Source organism: Nicotiana tomentosiformis, chromosome 7 (genome assembly GCF_000390325.3).
Source record: "Nicotiana tomentosiformis chromosome 7, ASM39032v3, whole genome shotgun sequence".
Classification (NCBI taxonomy): Eukaryota; Viridiplantae; Streptophyta; class Magnoliopsida; order Solanales; family Solanaceae; genus Nicotiana; species Nicotiana tomentosiformis.
Window position 1 is genome coordinate 128,680,258 of NC_090818.1, and position 6,741 is coordinate 128,686,998.

Below are 6,741 nucleotides of genomic sequence, written 5' to 3' on the forward strand. Positions count from 1 at the left end.
CATTTTTAAGCTGACCTGAAATTGAGACCTAAAAGAAAAGTGTAAAATAGAGTGTGTTATGGAGATTTGTATCAAACCACCACTATTATCCTTAGCCCCACGGTGGGCGCCAAACAGTTTACCCTTGAAACTGGATAACAATTGAATTTATATGTGATTTTAAGGATATGTGGAATAATTCAATACAAGTGATCAATGACGTTAGGTAAGTAGATTGAAGATAAATTAAATAATCAAACCAGTTGTGATGTTAAGTAGGGGCTTAGATATGAGCTTAACGATTGTTCTGCCCTCGACTCGGAGCCAGAAATGTATGAAAAGCTATGAGAAAAATTAAGAACTTTGAATAACTTAGATGTAGAGGAAACAAATCTATATTGCCTTGATATGCGTGTTACAAAATTGTGTATTGAATAATCAACTTTCCCTTTATATAGTAGGGGAGTTGTACCCTAAGAACAATTCTAAGAAAGGTAAAAATCTTCTTTTTCGTTAATCACTGATCCGTTGTCGACATAGGCCGAGATCCAGGTCATGATATCCGGTTGGGCGCGGATATCACTGTCCTTCTTTAGTCGTGTAAAACCGTTTACACTACTGAAAAATGGCAGTATTTCGACCGCCAAAACGGTCGAAAATTGGTCAGAAATCACGAATTTCGACTACTTTCCGACCAAAATTGGTCGGTCGGAAAACAGTTTATTGGAAAATAATTTCTGACCGAATCCGTCGGTGATTTCCGACCAAAGTAGTCGGAACGTTCAAAAGGTCAGACGACCAAGTATTTTCAAATTTTCGACCAAAGTGGTCGGAATTTACGTACCGAGTCGTAATAATATAAATAAAAGTAATTACTTATTTAAAATTAAATAATATAAATATATAATTTCCGACCGAATTGCTCGAAAATTAATAATTAAAAAATAAATTTTATTTAATTTTTGAAGAAATACGTCGAAAACCTTTAAATATTAATTTATTTATTTTTTAAATTTCCGACCGAATCGGTCGAAAATATGGGAATTTTTGGCACAATCTGGGCAGCTGTCCTATTGTTTCTGTCGGAAATCAGTCGGAATTTTCTGTAAAATTGGGCAACATTCTGCCCAATTTTGAGCTACACCACCTGTCAGCCTATTACAATACAATAACGCCAACAACCAATCAACCATTAACACAATCTAAACCAACAATACCAACCATTAACACAATCTAAACCAACAATACCAACCATTAACACAATCTAAACCAACAATACCAACCATTATGTCTAAACCAACAATACCAATCATTATGTCTAAGCCAACAATACCAATCATTAACACAACCTAAACCAACAATACCAACCATTAAACCTAATAATTTTGGGCATAACAACATCCAAATAGTAGCCCACATTCAAGTTTAAAAACAAAACATAATTTGTCTCTCCCAATTAAGTTTACCAATCAACCAAAACACCACACCTAAACTACTACACATCAGATTCAGTTTGTTCATCCTCATCATCAGATAGATCATGCCCATGTTTTCTCATGAATTTCTGCATCTTAACAAGTGTTCCGAATTGGGAGTCCAATTATTTCTTCAAATCATGAATTTTCTTTCTCATATCATCTATTTGTTCTTGATTTTGAGAAGAAGAAGAATTGGCTAAGAGTGAGTTTGGATGACCTGTAGGTCAACATACTTTAAGTCCGTAGACTCTGCCTTTGTTTACTCCACCCTCTGCATCTGTCCACAATGAAGCCATATCATCAGGTGTTGGTTGAGTTGAAGGAGGCTGAGTTTGTTTCTATTCTTCCAACCTTTTATGATAATCTTCCTGAAATAAAAACATAACTATTATGTAAACAAACTAATATTCATAAACTATAAATAATTATGAAGTTAGTAGTTTACATATGTGTCTGACGCACGCGTCTCCACCTAGTGTTCTCTTGTACCATCCTTCTTCTTTTTCTTATGCGACTCCTCGAATACCTCAGCGTGACTCATATCTCGCCCTCTTTCCTTTATCCTTCATAACAAAAAGTATGAGTTAGACATTACAAACATAAAATTCTATATGTAAAACTAAGAACAATTTTATAAGTAATTACCATTCTTAGTTTATGGGCCGCAAAACTAATCGAACCTCCTGTATGCAACGAGCCACCTTTACTGGAGGCACGATTTTTCCTTTGCTTGTTCAATATTCTCCTTCCATTCTGCGGTATTTCATTTCTCAAGAGGTTTATCCCAAACATCATTTCTTAACCAGTCCTGCATTTTACCGACATTCCGAGAAGAGAACATAGTATCTTTAATCCGCTTAGCAGCCTTCTTCTTGAAAATACTATTTATTTCATTTTGATGTTGAGGATGCCAGGTACACTTTGTCTGCAATATAAAAAAGTAACATTAGATGAAGACGATAATTATTAAATAAATGTAATCAATTTTTATCCTAAATTGATTCCATATTTGCTCTCTGATGCTGTACGGTATCTGTCTGTCTCCAAGAATTCCACCGCTCATGATAAAATGGCGTCATAGAATCCACAACTAAATGTGTAGACTGAAAGGATGGCAAAAACCTGCATTAAAGTTAACATATATATAATTAATAAACATCTTAAAGTTTCAAAAGTTTTAATTATAAATAAATATTCCTTAATGTTAACATATCTAAAAGTACATTCAAAACCTAAAAAATAGTATAAGAATCTTCTTAACCATCCTCGTAGGGGACGATTATCAATCGATTATAACTATCAAATTGTACATCCCTTCCAAGATTCTGCCTATGTCTACTAAATGGTGCAGAAGCAGCACTAGATGTAGCTAGGCGAGAGCCTCCAATATCTATCCTAGATATGCTGGGAATGGATGATGATGGTGCAACAAAGACAAACCATCATGCTGACAACCATGAAAGCTCGGGGATGCAGCAGCTGGTGAGCCACCATGCTGACTACCATGAAAGCTCGGCGGTGCAGCAGCTGGTGAGCATGTATGCTGACTACCATAAAAGCTCGGGGGTGCAGCAGCTGGTAAGCTAGTATGCTGACTACCATAAAATCCCGGTGAAGATGATGGTATAGAAGGTATGGGTACAAAGTTAAAAACAATGTTACTCTTACTTCTTTTGGCAGGCATAGAATAATATTGAACTGAATTATTAGATGGAGGGGGGGATAGTGAACATGGTAGATGGCAATGAAGTCGACTGAGGAGAATGAGGAAGAGGAGGACTCATATTTGGCATACTTGAGGAAGTTGGAACAAATTATTTTTTCTTCTTAGTTTTCATCTTTTCCTTCCCCTTAGATGCCATATATGTAATATAAACATAATAAAATTCAAAACAAAAAATACAACAAGTGACGGTAAATATAAAATAATTATTCTACAAATTAAATGACTAAAGAAATAAATAAACAATCTAATAAGTCATAAAAATATAAAATAATTTTGCAACATAATAGATAATTAAAGGAATAACATAAAATGTTTAACATGTCATAAAAAACATACAATAATTCTTCAAATATATTAAATGATTGAAGGAAGAACAACCTAAAAAAGAATAACAAGTCAATCTCAATCTAATGTTTCTTGGTTCACTAGCAAACTCGAGGAACACCCTATCAAAATGCTTCCACGCTTCTCCATCTGACGGATTGCAGAGAATACCGGATGGCCTTCTATGTTCGTAGTGTCATCTCCTATGAGGAACATATATCATTGATGCATACAATCGCTTTAACCTAGGTATAAAAGGTAAGTAATGCATCGCTTTAACTGTAACTTTCTTTTTTGTATTGGCGTTTGTGACTTCCTTAAAACGAGGAGGATTACAAAATTTACAGTTCTCTAGAGATGCATCATCCTTATAGAATAACATATAACCTTTCTCACAATAATCAATTCTCTCTTATGAAAGAGCCAACTTAGAAACCAATTTCTTAGCAGTGTAGAAATCTTTTGGTAAGTCAATGTTACTTGGATTAGGTTCATTCATAAGCCCAATAATAAAATCGATGCCCACTTAGGAAATAAAACTATCTGATTTAATACTTAGCAATCTAACTGCAACAGACAACTTGGAATGCACCGAGCCTTCATACAATGGACGACTAGCTTCCTCTAACTGTTTATAGAAACTCTTAGCCTCATCATTTGATTCGGATTGAACCCTAGAAAACATCCCAAAAGCATCCTTCATCATTTCATTGTATCGAGAATTTTTAACATTATGCTCCGCAATAGTGCTACCCTCACCACCAAAAGAATTATGAAAGTTAACATCATCTAAACTAGCTCGATTCTCTCCGTGAACAGTCCATATATAATAATTTTCTACAAACACACTTACATTTTACACAAGGATACCTAATCCTTCCTCCAATAAGAAAATCATCAAGTGTTTGAGCCTTAGCAATAAATTCAGCAACCCCTTCAATAAATTCATCCCTCAACACGGCACGATTAGGACGATTCGTATTATACATCCATCTACGATGCCCAAATTTCATCTACACAAATAGAAATCTAGAAATGAGATATTTAAAATAATTTGATTTATTTAAATTGGTTAAAACGTTATACTCTTTCAAAGGTTCATTTTAGATATATACATATCATTGTGTCAAAGCACTTGAATTGATATATTTTATTTTTTAAATTAATATTTTTTAACACTCGAAATCTTACATTAATCCCTATTCTAAATAATATATGTCTTTAAATATAATAATTAAATTTGAATAGCTTCTTAAATGTTCATATAATCCAAATTAACTAATGATTTCTCAAACAAAAGAAATAGTCGTAATTAACAATTATTTAAACTATTTAAAAATATAAAAATTAAAGAATTCAAATAGAATATAAAAATTAATGCATTTAATTTAAAGAACATAATTGTTTAATATAAAGTAGAATGAATTCAAATATTTGGGATCTACAATAACAATAATGCAAAAAAAAAGGGACTAATCTACAACAACAATTTAATAATTTAATGGATGAAAATGATAATAGATTTCAATTAAGCTTAATTCAATGACAGTCAAAAGATATTAAAAAAGTTAGGAGTAAGACATATTGTCAAAAATAGTCAACTAGCACTAAGAGTTTTAATAGATTCTTCATACTTTCTCTTAAAATTAGTACCCTCCCCAATATAATCAAATTTGATGAATTGCTATATATGCAACAACTCTACAAATTAGTTAGAAAAATCATTTAGTAAAATTATCCCCAACTGGGTAATGTTACCCCCAAATTAGTATGTAATTTACCAACATATAACTTTAACATATAAATTTAATTTAGCAACATATAACTCTAAATTACCAACATATAACTTTAACATATAAGGTTAACATAAAATCCTAAATTACCAACATATAACTTTAACATATAACTCTAAATTACCAATATATAACTTTAATTTAGCTACTAACAATAGTCATATATTTACTTTAGCTAAAACCAATCAATAATTACAAACCAAACTAGGAGCAATTAAACAAAATCAGTGTATTTTTAAAAACAAAATAGAAAGGAGGGTGAGGGAAACCTACCTGGCAGTGGAGGGTCGTCGATGGAGCTGCAGCGGGGCCGCGTCGCCAGCGAGTGTCACTGTTGATGTCAGCAGCGGGTTGGGTGGGGGGAGGGAGAGGGGAGGTTTGAGTGTGAGAGAGAGAAGAGAGAAGGAAGAAAATAGGAAAAGAAAAATGAAAGGGGTCGGGGGGTTTTAAAATTATATTTCGACTGATTCAGTCGGAAATTAGGTCAATTAGTCAAATATCATTTTAATAAAGGATTCTGACCGAATCGATCGCAATTTTTTAATTTGTTTTAATTTTTTTAATTGTTTCCGACCGAATTGGTTGCTAACAGTTACGCGGTATTTTCCGTCAAAATTTACGACGGATATAGACGGAATATCAGTCGTAATTATTATTAAAAATTGAAAAATATATTTTTATGCAATTTTCGACCAATTCCGTGCGAAATTTGTGACTATTTTTTCCGGTCGGAATATTTCGGTCGGAAATTGACCATTTTTTAGTAGTGTTGGTTATTCCTTCTGAGGCCTTGGAGCCCGAATCAGATTCGGGGGGCGTTGTCTAGATGGCCTCAATGGTAAGCGCTTCGTTCTGGCCTTAGTACGAGAGGTTCTTAGCTTCGATTCTGGTTCCATGTAGTTATGTCCTTGCTTTGTTTGCCCCATCGGGAAATCGGGGTGCTCACTACCCCAGTTTTACCCGTATACAGACATAAATTACCCAAGACATGAGTTAGTCTAATAGGCATAAAGAACTTATATGCTTAAGTATTATATTCAAACTCCTGAATAACCTGATATACTTCTAGGGCTCAAAATTCAAAAAATAAGAAAATAAAAAAATACTAAGGATTCTTCCTAAAACACATATAAATAAAAGATATGAATTTTATTTACCTACCGGTCTCCCGAGTTCATGCAGTTGGTTTAGACTATAGCACACAAAAAATCAAAAATAATATTGAATTCCTATTTTATGACCCTAAAATATCAAAAAGAATGAGGAATAGTCATGCAAAGCGATGACTATTATTCATTATGTCATTTCTGATGGGCCCGCAAAATTATAGGTGATTCGGAGTCGGTCGCCCGAGTTCAGGCGTGGACTACACGCAAAATCAAAAATCGACCCAAGCTCTTATTTTTTGGCCCAAAATGTCAAAAAATGAGGAACGGTCATA